We start from the raw sequence: 18705 nt of genomic DNA on the forward strand, positions 1-18705 counted from the left end.
CTGCAGTAGTTGTAGTAGGAATGTTGCACACTCAGAAATGGAATTAGATTTAATAGACTAGTAATACCGAACTGAGGAATGCTCTCTCTTAAGGCAAAGCCGTTATGAAAAACGTGACAATGCCTGTTGCACTGTGAACCAAAAATTAACAAACTGCAATATTTTTTAAAATTCCTATGGCCATCTCAGAGAGGTGCTGATTTCTTCTTATCATTAGTGTATAACGTCCCCTACCCAACCATTTTTAAGCCAGGCAAAGGTTCATGTTATATGCAAGAGGTATATTAATATATTTTATTAAGTTGGTACACAGAACCTAGTAGCCCAAAATCAGTGACAAATCTGAAAATTTTGGGAAACGAGATCTGACAGCAGCTCATACAGTAATTTATTTAAAGTAGCTTCTGTGACATTGGCAAGCCAGACACCAGTCCTTGCCTAGGCTGCATTAGCCAAGAACTGACAACTTTGTAGCTGGAGGCCAGGACAGGTCATCAGTATGTTATCTGTTTTTAGAAAAACTATTTATCTTATAAAAATGTATATAGTGTTTACAGGATGAAATGCTTATATGCTGCTGTATGTATTAATCTTACATGTAATATCCATAAGCCCATGTTAGAAGGTAATATTTACATGTTTGCTCTGAAATAATAAAAAATGTTTGCGCTGAAACTGTAATCCTTCCTCCCTCTCCAGCCAGGAAAGCAACATTACCAAGGGTGAAATACTAGTTTGCCACAGGAAGTGTTACCTCCTCCCCAATAGGAAAAGGCCCATAGACACTAGACAAACCACTGTGGAACATCAAATGACAAATGACTTTTTTGATTGCTCCTCCAATATCCAGGAAGAGGAGATATATTTGAGCCACTCCAGACAGCTTCATATAACAATTTGTTCCCCTCTATTAACATCACCCAGTTTCTGCTCTGTATGACAAAATAATAGAGCAGGGAAGAATATCCAATGGCTTCTGCATGGCAGAGAAAAAAATACTTCCTTGGAAGACAATTGCTAGCAACAGGAATGAACATTAAATAATACTTAAAATTAAACTTTGGCATCATTTCTGTTTTCAGATGCTAAAAACATTAAAAATACTGCTTTATTAGAGGTTCCCAGAACATGGGAAACACCACACTACTCCAAGGGATTTTAAGGTGGCAATCCTTTGAAGGAAAAACAAATTTAAAATGCAGATTTTGGATTTGCAATTGAAAGTCAAAGGCTGAAACATTTTTTCCCATTATTATTGAGGATGGGTTGTCAGAAGTGCTCTACCAGATTTTCCTGAATAATAGCTGTGGGAGTCTCAGCATTTTTGCAAATCTGCCCATTCCGTTCAGGTAATGGTAAGAGCATTAAGCTCTCTCTAAAATCTGGTCCTTACTGTACAGACAGTCCCCGGGTTACATACAAGATAGGGACTGTAGGTTTGTTCTTAAGTTGAATCTGTATGTAAGTCGGAACTGGCATCCAGATTCAGCCACTGCTGAAACTGACCGCCGGTTCTGACTTACATACAGATTCAACTTAAGAACCCCAAGTGTCCCCAAGTCAGCTGCTGCTGAAACTGATCAGTGGCTGATTCCAGGAAGCCCGGGCCAGAGCAATTCTGCCGCGGGCTTCCTGTAGTCAGCGCTAGTCAGTTGGGGACTTGGGGACGCCTGGGGCAGAGCAGCTGGGGCGCTGCTGGGTTGCTTCAGTAGCGCCACTCCTCGGCGCTACTGGACCAACCCAGCAGCACCCCAGCTGCTCTGCCCCAGGTGTCCTGAATCAGGACGCCTGGGGCAGAGCAGCTGGGGTGCTGCCAGGTTGGTCCAGTAGTGCCCAGAGCAGCGCTGCGGGACCAACCGGCAGCGCCCCAGCTGCTCTGCCCCAGGGTCCACAAAAAAGCCTGGTCTGCTGGGGGGGGGGGCACACTAGCAGCGCCCTCCCCCCCCCCCAGCAGACCAGGGACACGGGGAGCAAAGCCGCAGCGGTAGTGGGATGCCATGCCTCTGAGGCTTTGCTCTGGCAGAGCCTCAGAGGCGCAGGACCCCGCCACCGCTGCGGCTTTGCTCCCGGTGTCCCTGGTCTGCTGGAGATGGTCCCCAGCAGACCAGGGGCACCGGGATCAAAACTCTGGCAAAGCTTCAGAGGCGCGGGACGCCGCCGCGGCTGCGGCTTTGCTCCCGGTGTCCCTGGTCTGCTGGGGACTGTCTCCAGCCCCGGAGGTCGAGGTGGCGGGACCGCTGCCTGCGAGCTCCGGGGCGAGAAAGCCCCATTCGTAAGTGCGGATCCGACATAAGTCGGATCCGCGTAAGTCGGGGACTGCCTGTACTGTGGATATAGTTCATTGTTTATTGGGGATTGCACAACAATCAAAGGGGACATTTGGTTTCAGTTTCTTTCCCCTAATTTTGTAATTTTGAGCTTTAATCCATGTATACGTGGGGAAGGGGGGACAGCTGCAAACCTTCTGTATAGAGCATAATAAAGCATCTCTTCTTCTTCTCTTTTTCCATAAGGATATTCCCAGCCCAGCTTTCCCGGAATAGATAGTATTTCATTTTCCCATCTCAGACATCATTAATGAAGGCCACTGTTCAAAGGACAAAGTATCACTAAACCCATCAGTTTTTTCCCCTTTTCAGCTTTATGAAGGCCCTCTGCCTGTCAATTTCACATATCTGAGAACAACAGTGACAGAGGTTCAAATGAGATAGCAGTGTTTCTGGCTTGCACACCAACTTAGTATTCAGTGCCTCTCTAAGTAAATAGGCTGAAAGCATTTCTTCTAGTAATAGGAGTTCAAGAACTAAAAGTACTTTAATAGAGTTCTAACAGGCTGCGTTTGTTAACTGTAGGCTTGAAGCAGCCTAAGAAAAGCCTCCCTGAAAAGCACGAATTGAAATAAAATGTGGGTTCTTAACTTTAAAAAAAATAAAATGTAACATAAATGCTATACCAAGGATGAAAGCCCCCAAATCAGTCTTTATTTCTGCTCTTATTAGTACTGCAAGGTAGATCTATTAGTAATGAGACTGGGAGCGTAAGGGTATTTTTGTTATCAGCAGCCCAGGAGGTCTTGTAAAGACCTCAGTAAGCTGGATTCTGCATGGATCAAAACATTGGCTTCCTTCATGATAAACCCTGAAATCTTTCATATTAAAGCCAAATCTCGTTTTAAGGAGGATTTGATATTATCCTATCGTCAGTAAAATGTATAAATGCAATCCCTTGACTACATATAGTTTTGTTATCTTAATGAATTTATGGTGCATCACATTGGTCCTTCGGTCTAATATGCAACACCACACTCAGGTCTTAAGTTCCATTACAGTAACTAGCCAGAGATTTGTTCACATCACTTCAGAGCTGTGACAGTGTACACTGTGGGTCTTCAAATCATTAAAGCACCCTTGATCTACTGCATCGAGAGTCACTAATGGCAAATGCTGAAAATGCTTTCATCCTTCAGGTTAAAAGGGGTGCCACCATATTTGAACATCTGAGGCTCATTATGTGTTCTCTGAAGTACACTGACTCAGCAGAAGTTAATAGAGGTTAAATGTATTGTACAGCACTAGAAACAAAATAGGGGATTTACAAACTTTTTTGGGAGGGGGTGTTATTAAGATCGGGTGAAATTCAAGGAGACCAAGAATGGATTCAATAACTAAGAATAAGAATAGCAATTCATGTGAGGACACTGTAAATACCTTAACAACAGCCCAAAAGGAAGAATCATATGGTTCAGTATTGCCAGCCTTATTTCTAGGCTGTTGCCTGCACAGCTGGGACCTCTATCAGCAGCCACCTCTCATCAACTGCCCAGCTCTTCAAGCAACAGCACAGAAGAAAGAGTGACATTGCCACTCTTCTGCTCTGCTTTGAAGGCAGCACACAATTCCTTTTTTGGGTCAGGACCCTCAATTTGAAAAGCGCAGGTCCTCCCCCCCCCCCCCCCCCCCCGACATCTGTATAGTATAGAGGAAAAGCACCCAAAAGACCGGATTTCACAGGAGATACTAGATTCCACGGCCCATGTCACATTTTTCATAGCCATGAATTTGGCAGGCCCCAAGTCATCTGGCAACACTTAAACAACTCATCAAATTCAAGAAAACAAGAACCTCTCTAAAGTTTAGTAAGAAGAAAAGACAATGAATTATTTAATGCCTATACAAGTTTGAACATTCTGACTTAAGAAATTATTAAGACTGTAAGAACATAAGAATGGACACACTGTGTCAGACCAATAGCCCTTCTAGCTCTTCCAAACGTGGACAGTGCCCCATGCTTCAGAGGAAATGAGCAGAACAGGGAATCATCAAGTGATCATCCATTCCTTGTTGCTCATTCCCAGCTTCTGACAAAGAAAGGTTATGGATACCATTCGTGTGCATCCTGGCTAATTGCCATCAATGGACCTATCTTCCATGAATTTATCTAGCTCTTTTTTGAATGATGTTATAGTCTTGGCCTTTACATCATCCTGTGACAAAGTTTAACATGTTTACTGGGTGTTGTGTGAATAAATACTTCCTTTTGTTTAAATCCTACTGTTTGTCAGTGTTCCCTGTAAGTTGTGCACTTGCACAGTGCTCAGAAGAGAGTCAAAATCTGCCCAGCTGATTAGCAGAGTGCCCACCGCTAGGTTTTTTGTTTCTACTGGTGATGAACATTTGCTTTACTACAAATAATAAATATATATGTATATGAAGAGGATAATGGGTCTGCTGTGCATGATATTTTCTGTAAGGGTTTTCTGTATTAAGAAAAAAAAGATGAGATCTGGCCTGCTGCACTAGCAAGCAAAGCAAGCTCACAGAGAGTGTGCTTCCACACTGGCAAATTTAGTGCCTAGCTTTTCAAGCACCACTGGAGCTGTACTCATGTGTGTCATTGCTCACTTCAGGCTTTTTTGCCACTCTTTTAAAACATTGTCTCAGCCCTGACTATGTTAACGCTTATGCAATTATGCTAAAAATCAGCATTGAGCTAGCCATAGAATAGTATTTCTGCACTCACATTGGGAAAGCTTCCCTTGGAAGCACATTAATTAGTCGGGAGTTTACAGATTGGTGCAAAAGCATGAAAATTTTTTTGCCTTGAAGCACCCAAAGAGATAGGACAAAAGAGAACATGAAAGCAGACTAGTGACTCTGCCTGTGGATTAGAAGGACAAGCTAATAAAGCCCATGATGACTGTGGGGCATATAGTGCTATTGCAATTTTATGATTATTCAGTGCTTACTGTCAATGTCACCAAAAGCAAAGACATGAAAGACTATGTAACAATAATATGTTTGTTCTTAGAAGTATGGCTTATTTCTAAAACAAATGACATATTGCTTTATAAGAAAGGAAATGTCATAGGAATTTTAGAATATTTAAACAGGAAAACATTCAACACCAATCTGCTTTAAGAACCACTTGCAAATTAGAGTGTTTTCTGTTAACAGCTTATTTTATCTAAACTGTTGAAATTTCCCCATCATTTCTCTAACCCACACACTGCCCTTTTCTCTGAAATGACCCAGCTTTGCTAAAGGGACACACAATCATGTCAAACGTGGCCCCAAATTTAGATTTTGTTAAAAAGAAAAGTAGCAAGCTATACTCACTCTAAGACAATTGGAAATGTTTCCATGATGTCAAAAAATAAAGAAACTAATAGAAACAGTTTACTGTCTGAAATATAAATCCTTTGTAGTAGAGTCTACAACCCTGGGAGTTTGCATGTTACACAACAAGCTGCAAAAAATGCAAAAGGGAACATTAGTTGTATAAATAGAGCTTGAATTCAGCAAGCCATTTCCCCTCTCTATGCCTCAGCTCCCCATCAATAAAGTAGCCCCTGAGTAGGAAAGTGAAATATGTTTAGACCAGCTGAAGTTCTGGTTAAAAAAGCTAATATAGTCAATGAAGCTATACCAGCTTGGGTCCATTACGTTGCTTAACTTATATTGTTTAAAATGGAGGGAATCATCTCCCTAGGAATTTTTTTTGAATGCTTTCTCTGTGATACAGTCTGAACAAGTCCAAATACAAAATATTAGCTTTTCAGGACCATGCTTCTGAGCCCCAAGGACTAGGCATTTCAGGCAGCTCCGACTTAGCAGCATCTCTAGGGGATTGTGTGTGTAGGAGTGGAGTGGAGGGGGAAATCCATGAGAGACAGGAAATCACCCAAGGCTTAATTTGGTAACAGAATTTAAATGATAAGAGTTCTCAGGAGACACTTTTCTCCACCAGAAAGAGGGCACTTAAGGTGGAAGAGATAGACCTAGTGAATCCTATCCCTCCCAGCAGGCAGCAGATCAAAGTGATTCTAGGGGGGAAAAAAACAGATGAAAAGGCAGTTCAATAGGCATCAGGTGGCTAGAGCAGGCAGAACAGAATGAAGACTGGTTTCACTGTAACTGGCTACAGAGCAGAGCTCCCCTTATCAGAGCTGTTTCTGTTCCTTTTTAAATAGGGATGTAAATAGGGATCAGCTTGCTTTTTTTTAAATAGGGATCAGCTTGCTTTTCTCCTTCAAGGATCTACCTGTTTGTATCAGATGGGGAAACATAGGTTCTTCCCACACTCCTCCTGTAAATCCACCATTTCAGCTGCCCTTTTAAGGAGGGATGTAACCAGTTATCTGGTAAGTGTCATCCTCACTGGGTGATATGCTTAGCAGTAACTGGTTAAGGCTGGGCTGGAGCAGCTCCCCCTAACACTGGTGTTGTGGTGGGCCTAGCCCAGCCCAAGCAGCCCCTGCCCACACAAGCTCGGCTCTGAGTGGCCAGAGTAGCTTATAGCACAGTGTGCTGGGTCAGGCTGTACCACATTGCAAGTGGGGGTGGGGAGGGTTAGCTGCCTAACTGGTTAAATAGGAATTTACATCCCTAGTTTTAAGCAGCGGTTGCTGGCTATCTTCAGCCAGGTGCTGGTAAATCCTGATGCTACCATTACAGTCCCTGCTGTCTGAGGACAATGACATGGGGAATTACTAGTGAAGGGATAGGCCTTCTTCCTTGAAACAGAGAGAGAAGAGGACGTACCTGAAAATCATCTAGCATAGACAAAGAAATTGATTAATTTACATAACAAAATTAATTTGGTCATTAAGCCCCAATTCAAAAGAGTAAGGGTTTCAGTGAAGAAAGGGAAGGCCAGTGCTCAGAATTAGCCCAGGTTTGAGTTACTGGTATTATTCCACTTTTAGAGACAGAAAAAAATTCCACTGATTTTATTGTGTCTTGTTGAAGGATATTGATGTGTGAAATCACAAGATAGTATTATGACTAAGAACATGCAGGTCCTTATAATGAGTCCATTTATCAAAATGCCTGCAGTTCTGCAATTCAGGGAAGGTGAAACAGTAATAAATATTGGGCAAACAATGTTTGCCTTTACCCAGCTTACTTTAATAAATAAATTGCCCCACATATACACATTGGCTATTCCTGTTTTATTACTTTAGGCTCATCCACATTATATCCAATTTCACCTTAAAGACACTAAATCACTGCATTGCAATGCCTTGATAAAGATGCTGAAACAAAACATAACACACATATAAAATCATGTAAACATATGTGAATCTTTGACCTAGAACATTTTTAGAAGCCACAGTGGAAAAGGCAATGTTTATATAGGGACCATAATTAGATTTAGGGAAATTCAGGACTTTAAATGGAATGTGATACTTATTTTCAACCATTCTTCAATGAGATTTACCTTTGGATGTGAACTTTAAATGCAAGAAGCAATTTCTTTAGTTTATTGATTGTCAGAAACTGTATTTTAACATAGAAAATTATTTCAACAGATCAGCTTAGATCACGTAAAATACATTGAGAACACACCTCTTCAATTTGAGGACATTAATTACTGCTACTAGGGGAGTGCATGGGAATGTACAGAGACTTAGGAAAGGTTTTAACATAAGGTTAAAACTTCTTCATTGGAGAAGTGGGTTGTGCCCATGAAAGCTCATGATACCATCTACATCAGTGTTTCTTAAACTATGTTCCCCTGACTTCCCCCCCCCCCCCCTTTCTTTGTGCTCAACAAAATATCCTTGGTGTTCCTCATTAAAAAAAATTATTATTTAATGAGGAAATTATTGTTTGGCGTTCCTCAATCTTAAAAAGTTTAAGAAACACTGACCTACATGTTTTGTTAGAATTTAAGGTGCTGCTAGACTATTAGTTGTTTAAGTTTTAACATAAAGTTGTTACTTTGTGATTCATCTGCCGTTTGTTAATCCTTTTTATCCAGTCAATTGTGATAAATTCATTATGATGAAAATTTTACAAATAACTATAGCACTATTATACTCTGTCTAAATTTCAGTTTAACTATTTAGAATGGCACAAATTCCCACATTATTTTTTAAGGCATATCAGTATACTAGTACCACAGTAGTTAGCCTTATTGCACTCTAAAAAGAAACACACACACACCCTCAAAACCAAACAAACCAAAATATGGAAATGGGTGCATTTCTTTTACTTATAAAACAAAAGCAAGAAGATAGTAATTTTAAGTTCAATTTTAATAGTCTCTGATGCTTCCAAGATTATGCACATGCTTACACACTGTGAGTAGTCTCATTGACTGATTTTCTGAAGCATCCTTTTTCTATATGATCTTATACTGGCAATGATATGCTAGGTATACCTGTGAACAGGCAAGTAACTGCATGCCTGATGGAATATTTCACTGTATTATTTCACTAGCCTTCTTATTTCCATGGATGTCATTCCATCAAAGTAACTCATTAATATTTCAAAATAAATTCCTATCTAACACTGGGGACAAATCTGCAGGTTTGGATGAATCAATAAGCAAAAATGACAAGTGAACCTTCATCCAAAAATAACTGAATCCAAACCCTCTCTGGGGTTTGAAAATACATAGATAACTTTTGAAAAAAAATAGCAGACCTTTCAACTCTCTGGTTTTAGCCAGATCTGAAAACTGAAATATGATATCATGAGAAAATGTCTGGTGTTCTTATACTGCTTCTGATCTAACGAACAACAGGAAATATTGGCATCTTTACTGAAAACCTATTCTCAAGAGATTTCCAGAGCAGAGAATTTTGTAAAAGCTTAGAAAAGTAGATGAACTTTTAAATGCATATCTGAACATCTGAGGTTTGCCCATTGCTACTATTGAATATTTATAAAAGAGATAAAATAAAACTTTGCTTTAAAGTCCTTTCAGACACCAAGACTCTGTCCTCATAATGTACCTGGGGTATAAAAACTCACGAGCACTAGTACAAAACACAAGGTGTTTCAACTTAGTTTTATAGCTGAAAACTTTTGCTGAGCAATCAGATGCAGAAGCAAAAAGAGTGTCTTTGTACATACACACTCTCTCTCTCACCCTGTCTCTCTCCAGTGGATTTTATGAAAATTTGAGTTTGTTTTGTATGTTACATTTGCAGAACCAATATAGTGGTATAAAAACCATCAAAAACTAAGTGCTATTTTTAATACACACAGATGGCAAAATTCTTACTGACTTCTGAACAGACTTATTCTATTCAGAGAATCCTCTGAAGCCCTGATTGTGCAAACACGCACACACATGTTTAATTTTATGCACTGTGAATAGCTCCACTGAAGTCCGTGTATAAAAATAAATGTGTAATTTTGATATGTTGGTAATTTTACCCATTATACAGTATTTAAAGGAAAAATGGAGGAGGGAGACTGCACAGATGCTGCCCCTACTTCTCCCAGGTTCTCTTTTCTCAGGTCCTCTTAAGAACGTCACATAGTCCAAAAATTCCCCACCTGGGTTCTTCTTTATTAAATACAAATGGACAATCTCTCTTCCCCACTGCACCATGGCCTGAGGTTCTCAGCGCTGTATACTTGGGCTGCAATCTCTCTTGTTGGCCAAGGAATTGCTCGATCCTCCTCCTCAAGATCTCTGGGAGCTGCTTTCTCCATCACCTAGCCGAACAAAGCCTGATGCCCTATATATCAGATGCTCTTTATTCAATTAACTGCCTAGATAAGCTAATTTAAAGGGAATGAACCTATCACAGAATGCCAGGATGGGGCCAGCAACCAGAGGCACCATTCACACACATTAAAACCTGAGTAACATTCCTAAATTAGTGATAGAAATGTAGCCGTGTTAGTCTGGTGCAGCTGAAACAAAAACAGGACTACGTAGCACTTTAAAGAATAACAAGATGGTTTATTAGGTGATGAGCTTTTGTGGGCCAGACCCACTTCCTCAGATCAAATAGTGGAAGAAAATTGTCACAACCATATATACCAAAGGATACAATTTAAAAAATGAATACATATGAAAAGGACAAATCAAATTTCAGAACAGAAGGGGGATGAGGGGGGGAGGTAAATGTCTGTGAACTAATGATATTAGAGGTGATAATTGGGAAAGCTATCTTTGTAATGGGTAAGATAATTAGAGTCTTTATTCAAACTTAGGCGTAAAGTGTCGAATTTAAGCATGAATGACAGTTCAGAGGATTCCCTTTCAAGTGTAGTCTTAAAGGCCTTTGAAGCAGGATGTCGGTAATCAAGTCATTGAGACAATGTCCTTTCTGGTTGAAATGGCAAGAAACTGTTTTTTCTTTGTGATCCTGTCTAATATCGATTTTGTGGGCATTGATCCTTTGGCAAAGTGTCTGACACGTTTGTCCAATGTACATAGCAGACGGACACTTTCGGCACATGATAGAATAAATTATATTTCTGGATGCGCAGGAATATGTGTTCTTGATCTTATAACTCACTTGGTTTGGTCCAATAACGGTATCAGCAGAGTGAATATGTGGACAAAGCTGGCAACGAGGTTTGTTGCAAGGGAAGGTACCAGGGTTGGTATTAGTGTGGTATGTCCTGTGGTTGTTGGTAAGAATCATCTTGAGGTTAGGTGATTGTCTATAGAAGACTATGGGTCTGTCTCCCAGAGCCTCTCGGAGTTTAGTATCCTGTTCCAGTATAGGCTGTAGTTTATTGATAACGTGTTGGACAGGTTTAAGTTGGGGGCTGTAGGTGATGACAAGTAGTGTTCTATTGTTGGTTTTCTTGGGTCTGTCTTGAAGTAGATGGTTTCTGGGTATTCGTCTGGCTCTTTCAATTTGCTTTTTTATTTCTCCGGGTGGGTAGTTGACGTTTATAAATGCTTGGTAGAGATCCTGAAGTTTCTGGTGTCTGTCAGTGGGATTAGAGCAGATGCGGTTGTATCGAAGGGCTTGGCTATAGATGATGGATTGTATGGTGTGTTCTGGATGGGAGCTGGAAGCATGTAGGTAACTGTATGAGTCAGTTGGTTTTCTGTAGAGAGTGGTGTCTAATTTTCCATTGTACTGTGGTGTCCAGGAAATGGATCTCTGTTATAGAATGGTCCAGGCTGAGGTTGATGGTGGGGTGTAGGTTGTTAAAATCTCTGTGGAACGTCTCTAGTGTTTCTTGGCCATGCGTCCAGATCATAAAGATGTCATCGATGTAGCGTAAGTAGAGAAGGAGTAAAAGGGGACGGGAGTTGAGGAAACATTGTTCTAGGTCAGCCATAAAGATATTAGCATACCTAAATTACTATGTATTTGTAATAGCACCTAGTAAATGTAAGACACTTCCCAAACACAGTGCTCCATGGTGTTCATGATAAAAAAGCTGACAAGTAGTCAAAGATAAAGCTGGTGGGGAATTTTTGATTAATAATTTTTTCAACCAGCAAATGCCAACTGATTGAAACTTTTCATGGGAAAAGGTTAATTTTCAATGAACTTACAATTACCAAAAAATGTTGAAGAAATTTTTGAAATTGTTCAAACATGCTGTTTTGATGCTCCAAAAGGAGATGTTCTGGTTTTCTGTTCAAAATGACTATTCGGTTTAGAGTAAAAATAAAAAAGCTGAAATTTTAATTACATGTTTTGAAACAATAAAGCTATAAGGTATTGAATGACCTTCATCTTCTTTTTGTTTGTGCACATTTTTGATTTTTTGTCCTGATATGGACCAGGAAAAGTTTCTGAAGTTTTAAAAATTCTCCTGGGACAAAAAAGCCACTTCCTGCCCAGTGCTAGTCAAAGCTAAAAGGATAGTGAACAAAAGAAGGCAATTTATACCTAAGTAACCGTATGTAGATTTTATAACCTTTATGCTCTTTTCTCTCTATTCCTCTCTCACTGTTTATTACATCTACTTTCCAAGTTTTACCAGTTGTACAAAATGATCCTGCAGGGAGAATCGCTGTAAACATTTTGGAACAAATACCATATATGGTACTGTACAGCACACAGGAAACCATGGTTCATGCACCAAAGTGCTAACAATACAATTTAAGACATGAACAAGCGGGTATAAAAATACCTTAAGGTGCAATGGGAGAAGGATGATGTTAATAGTGACAGGACTACTGGGGTACACAGACCAGCTATATGCACAATATATTTCCTGCAGAAATAAATATATGTATCATTTCTATGAATGAAATGCTAGCACCTGTAGTTATAGTGGCTATAACACAGGAATAAGGGTCTAGTTTCTATGGTTTGCCACAGATGAACAGTATGATTTTGGGAAAACCATTTAACCTTTCTGTGGCCTGTATGCCCCACTAATATAGTGAGGAATTTTGAGGTTTAATTGTCATAAAAGCACTATCAAATCCTGGGATGGAAGATAGAAAGGAAAGAACACATTTTTCAGATGGTAAACCGTGGCACAGAGAGGCTAAATACCTAGCAGAGAATCACACAGTGGGTCAAACCCTGAAATGCTGATTCCCAGTTCAATCAGTAGAACACATTTACTCTCTGGTCAAGAAATCATGTTACATCAAATGAGTGACACGAAGTGACAGCTGAGTGGTTTGCCAGCAGCTCCTTTCTCTTCCTTAAATTAATCAGCACGGACACATATACCATGTGATGCATGGCCAACATGATGGCAGATTTGTTTAAGTCTACTGTTTTACACGCAACCTGGATGTTTTAAAATTGGAAGTTTGCAAGGCTGGGAATGTCATTTCTTCTTGTGTCTTGTACAGCAACTATATTAAGTATAAGACAAGAACAGGATGTTGACAACTGCCAGTAAAATCTAGCCATCCTCAGCACTTCATAAAGGGTACGTCTACACTGCACGGCTATTTCGGGATACCCAAAATAGCTATTCTGCATCTACACAAGCTGCCTGTTATTTTGAAATATTTTTCGAAATAACGGGCATGCTATTTCGCCATTCTGGTAAACCTCATTGCATGAGGGATAAGGGATGGCTCAAAATGGCACATTATTTCAAAATTTTGCGCTATTTCAAAATAAATGTACCAAATTTCAATGTACCAAATTTCAAATTTCAAAACAGATTTTAAATAAGCTATGTAATTTGCATCGTGCAAATTGCGTATCTTATGTCAAGTTTAGGGTGCTGTGTAGTTGCACCTAAACTGAAGGAATCACAGATTGATTTTACATTTTATTTTTCTCTGCCTTAAGCCTATATTATACGCCCTGTGAAGTGGGGACTGTGTCTTACGCCGGGCTAGGACATTATTGGAACTACTATATTCTAAATTAATAAAATGATCTGAGGCAGGAAGAGATGAACAAGATGAAATTTTGGGACAAGGAGTGTGCCACAACACTTCCAAGGAACATGAAAGGTTTTGTGTATGCTCAGTTGATGTGTGTGTGTAAAAATGCCCTTGATTTTTGTGGTATGTTTTCTAAATAGGATGTTCAAGTTTCAGAGCTCAACACTCATTTTGGTGGGGTATTTCATTGAGCTTCATGAAGAAAAGGATTGATCCTATGGCTCAAGGAGGCAGTCTGGAACCCAGAAACCCAGATTCCCTGCACCAAGAGGGAGTTCTTTCTTTTTACCCAGACTGTGTAATTAAGAAATACGGTAAAGGCCCTTTTATCTGCCACTTCACCAAGCTGAATAAACAGGCATTTCTGCTTTGCACAGAACGTCTGGTTTGTATTACAGTTGGTGTTGGGCTGGAGCATGGGTGGGGCTGCAGGGTACACTTAGGAGTCTCAGGAAAGGGATTGAGGTGCAGCCAATAGGATGTGCAGGGAGCAGTGTCTGCTTGCAGCAGAGTTAACTGGCTGTATCTCTGCCAGGAGCTGCTTGTGGGAGCTGCTAGAGGTTAACACCTCCCCCTGCAGCCCTACAAGCCCCTTTTGTGCCCCACTTCCCACCAGATCCAAGTTCCCTCCCAGCCTCTGCCTCGCAGCCTCTCCCATGTGCCTTTCCCACACCCCGTCACACACACATTTCAAATCCCTCCCTCTTAGTTAACTTGCATCTTCAATTTACTGGCACTCTCTGTTCTCCCAGCATGATGAATAAAAGGGTTTTTACTGTACTTTCTACATAATGTCCATTATGTTTAGGACAGTACCTAGGTAGAGTGTTTAAATAATGAGGGCACATTGCTGTTTTATTTTTCCTAACAAAGGCCCCAAAACTTTAAACTCTTTCTGTGCAAAATTCTCATTGAATTCAATTAGAGTTCTGCGCACAGACTCTTTGCAGGACCAGGCACAGCAAACCCTGGCTACGAAATGCTAGTATTCTAAAGCAAGACATAGCTAATTGAAAATTCTCTGGGGTTTATTTCCTTTTTCAGACTCTTTTAACACTTCACCATTTACCAGCTGTTTAAAGCTTGTTTAATTTCAAAGACGGTGCCTCTCAGCAGCATAGTATTTCTGACCATTTTAAAGCAATTGTGAAAAGCAGCTCCTAAATTCTCAAGTACTCATTTCCTAAATTCTGTAACTTCTAGGTGCTGCAAAGGGAAGCTGGGAAGCACTTTAGTAAAGTGCTTAGAGAGCTGGGTGGGAATAAAAAGCCATAGAGTATTATACATGTCTCCAGTAAATGTGCTTTCAGCACAGACTATACTGTGAAACGTCCACAGAATAAACATTTCCCAGTAAGGCTATAAAATGATCAAATAAATTATATGGAGGGCAGTGGATAAGGGCTTCATTTACAAAATATATTATCAATGAAAGTAAAGGCAAAAAAAATGTTTTAAATTGGCATCAGTGAAAACTGAAGAAATTAACATCTTGTTCACTGATGCCATTTCACACAATAGGGCCTGCGTGACGGGGCAGAGCTACCCCACACTGAGCCAGAGGGAGTTCTCCTAACCCTGCTGACTAAGCGAGCTCTACCCCCACGGCCCTGCTGGGCATGCTTGAAAGAGAGGCCAGGGATAAAAGCCCAGGGAGCCAGCCACTCTGGGGGAAGCACCAGAGGGGAAGGAGCTCATGTAGGAGCTCCTGAGCAGCAACCAGTGCCAGACCAGGAGGCCCTCAGACCGGGACTGGCCTGCTGAGTGGTAAGAGGGGAACAAAGCAGAATTCTTGCTGCGGTAGGAAGTAGCCCAGGGCAGAGGATTGCCCTCCGGGGGCTCGGCGTGTATCGGTAGGAATCTCCACCAAGCAGACTGTGGAATTCGCCGCTGTCTACAGGGCCCTGGGCTGGGACCCAGTGGAGTGGGCAGGCCCTGGTCCCCTACCTTCCCATCCCACCACTATCCAGCTCCCAAGATCTTGGAAGAGTCTTACATGTCAACTAAGCCAAAAGGCTGTCCATGCCCGGCGAAAGGGCAATATACTTGTGACTAGGCCTCGGAGCCATAAATACCCCAGTAGAGGGGAAGGTCCCTTTTGATTAGGCCTCGGGACTGTACTCACCCCAGTGACGGGCATGTACTTTGAACTAGGCTGCAGGGCCATAAATATCCCAGTAGAGGGGAAGGTCCCTTTGGACTTGGCGTCGGGGCTGTAAACTAGGATTGCCCCCAGAGAAAGAGGGCCTTACGATAAGCACCAGAGATGCTTGTACAGTCTAGGGGGGAATGTGCCCTTTGACAGCCTGATAATCATATACTCATAAACCCACTTTAAAATTCTGGGGCGGTATTAAAGAGTACTTCGTGTCAACATAAATATTATTTACTACCACAGGTTGAACCTCTGTGGTCTGGGACACTCTGCTCCGGCAATATCTGTGGTCTAAAGAATCCCTGGATCACAGAGCCTGGTGAGCTCAGTGGCAGGGAGGGAGCCAAAGCCCCATATCAGGGGGCTGACTGCAGAGTAGTGACACAGGGCAGCAGAGCCCTAGTAGCCCCAGTAGTCCTGGGTTTTCAGAATTCAAGTAGCCCCAGAGCCCCAGAACTCAAGTAACCCAGGGGCAGTAGAGCAACAGTGGCCAAGAAGCTCTGGCAACCCCAGCAACCATGTCACAGCGGAGCCCCGGTGGCCCTGGGGCAGTGAAGACCCAAAGGACCAAGCAGCTCTGGGGCAGTGGATCTCTGCCCCCCCCCCCCCCCCGCGAGGTGTGCAGCTCTGATTGCCTCATGATAGCAGAGCCCTGGCAGCACCAGAGCAGTGGATCCCCAGCTGCCATGGATGCATGGAGCCCCAGAGCCTTTCCCCTTCTTCCCAAGAGGGGAGATGTGGTGACCCTAGAGATGTGGACCCCCAGCAGCTGTGGGGCAGTAGAGCTCCAGCAGCTCTGGAGCCACCAAGACCCAACAGCCACCACAGCCCTGGGATAGGAGCGGGAGCAGAGCACCTGGCAGCAGAGCTTAGTGGGGAGCTTGGTGGGGTCTGCTGATGGACCCTAGAGTCCATCGGCAGAACAGCTGGAGTAAGCCTCCCCTGGACTGGAAAAGTCTCTCATTTGGGACCAGTCAAGTCCCGAGAGGGCCTGACCAGGGAGGTCCAACCTGTACTCTAATAACCTTTACAAAACTAGAGCAATGTACAGTGGCCACTGTGCAACGAAGAATGAGGCCCAAAAATACCACTTTATTTTCCCATACATCTCTGTCATAGAAATTGGGTCTGAGTCTCCTATGTGATCATTCACATTCAAGTAAAGCAACTGCATAGTGTGTGTAAAAGAAATCAGAATGGTCATACTTTTGTACTCAGTTTGCACAAGTGTAAATAAGAATACAATTTACAAGGCACTGGGGAATCAGGCTCTGTCCCAAAAGGTTTTACTGATGTACATATGGAATGTTAAAATAAATAATAACAGAATCAGAAATGAGAGACTGAAAAGGACTTCCAGATACCATCTAAGACCATCCCTGACAGCTGTTTGTCCAACCTCTTCTTATGAACCTGCAAAGATGGGGATTGCACAAACTCACTTAAAGTGGGGTTCTATCCCAGAATGCTAAAGCCCTTGACTTCTTCTGCTGCCTTTAGTGGATGCAGAAAATAATTGATCACCCTGTTTTCAGATGCCCCAGTCTTTTTTTCCTCAGAATTAAATGTACTCAGGTTCTTTTAACCTTTCACCATAGGTCAGGTTTTCTAATCCTTTTCTGATTTTTGTTGCTCTCCTCTCTGCACTCTCTCCAAATTCTCAATATCTTTCCTAAAGTGCGGTGCTCAAGATTGGATACAATACTTAAGCTGAGGACTCCCCAGTGTCGATTATAGTGGGACCATTAGCTTCCAGGCCTTACATATACCCATGAATGGTATTAATCTCTCTTGCAGTTGCATCATATTTTGTTGCAGACCCGGCCTTAGGGCAAGGTGAGCAAGGTGGTTGCCTTGGGCCCCATGCCTTCAGGGCCCCACGCTGCCTGATGCCTGCCTGCCTCACTGCTTGCTTGCTGCCCTGGCTGGGAGCCACCCAGGCTAGTGGTGCAGCCAACCACAACATGCCATCTTGGGCCCCGCAAACTCTTTGGCCAGGCCTGTTTTGTTGGATCATATTCCATTTGTGATCCATTATTATCCCCTGATTTTTTTCAGCAGTATTACTGCCTAGCTGAGGACTGTGGGATTTGAGGCAGGTGCTGCTTGCTTGTCACCACCCAGGCCTAAGTAGGGTTGCTACCCAGGCAAACAAGAGTTCAAGCCCTGCATACGAAGTCCTGCCTTAAGAGGTATGAGGAACACGCCACTGCAATTTTCTGGCTGGAACTCCCCATATAAACTAAGGAGTGATTTCTGGAAGCTGTCTGAGCAACTCAGACCTCCACTGTGATTTTGTCTTTGATCTCACCTCACCATTTCACTCTGTGACTCACCTTGATCCCCAACACCTAGCTCTTGACTTAGATTTGGCTCCTGACTTTGATTCTTGTAGGTGTCCCCAGGGAAAGACCCTAGCCTGAGTCTATCCCAATTCTTGCCTCACATTCTCCATTTGGCAATCCATTCTGACACTGTAATTTTGACCAGGCTTGACTTCAGACTCATTTGACCTTCATTCCTAATACTGAGCATCTCACCGAGGGCACCCAGTCCTCACACTAGTCCAGAGGTAGGCAATAAGAAGCCCATGTGCTGGCTGTGGTTTGCCAGGGTTAGCTCTGGCAGGCTGCCAGACACTAAAGTGCCTGAGTGTCACCTACAGCTGCTATTGACTCACACTGACCAGTTTGCTGTTCCTGGCCAATGGGAGCTGTGCTGTTCCTTCAGTTCCCATTGGCCAGGAACATCAAACCATTGGTCAATGGGAACAGCTAACAGCCATACCTGTGGATGCCTAGGTAAATAAAGTGTCTGGTGGCATGCCAGGGGCTTATCCTGGCAAACCATATCAGGTGCTCAGGTCACTTATTGCCCACCCCTGCACTAGTCAGTTATTCCCAATTTTGTGATGGTACATCTGATTTTTTTCTTCCTAAGTGGTGTACTTTGCACTCATCTTACTGAGTTCA

At 42.3% G+C, this 18705-nt stretch overlaps 1 protein-coding gene across 1 annotated transcript in view; it reads right to left on the bottom strand.

The window, feature by feature from the left end:
* The window catches only part of GRID2 (glutamate ionotropic receptor delta type subunit 2), a 1117109-nt gene that overhangs the window by 438941 nt on the left and 659463 nt on the right, over positions 1-18705 (bottom strand). The window lies entirely within an intron of this gene.

The sequence above is a fragment of the Pelodiscus sinensis genome, chromosome 4 (genome assembly GCF_052426305.1).
Source record: "Pelodiscus sinensis isolate ZL-2025 chromosome 4, ASM5242630v1, whole genome shotgun sequence".
NCBI classification, from domain to species: domain Eukaryota; kingdom Metazoa; phylum Chordata; order Testudines; family Trionychidae; genus Pelodiscus; species Pelodiscus sinensis.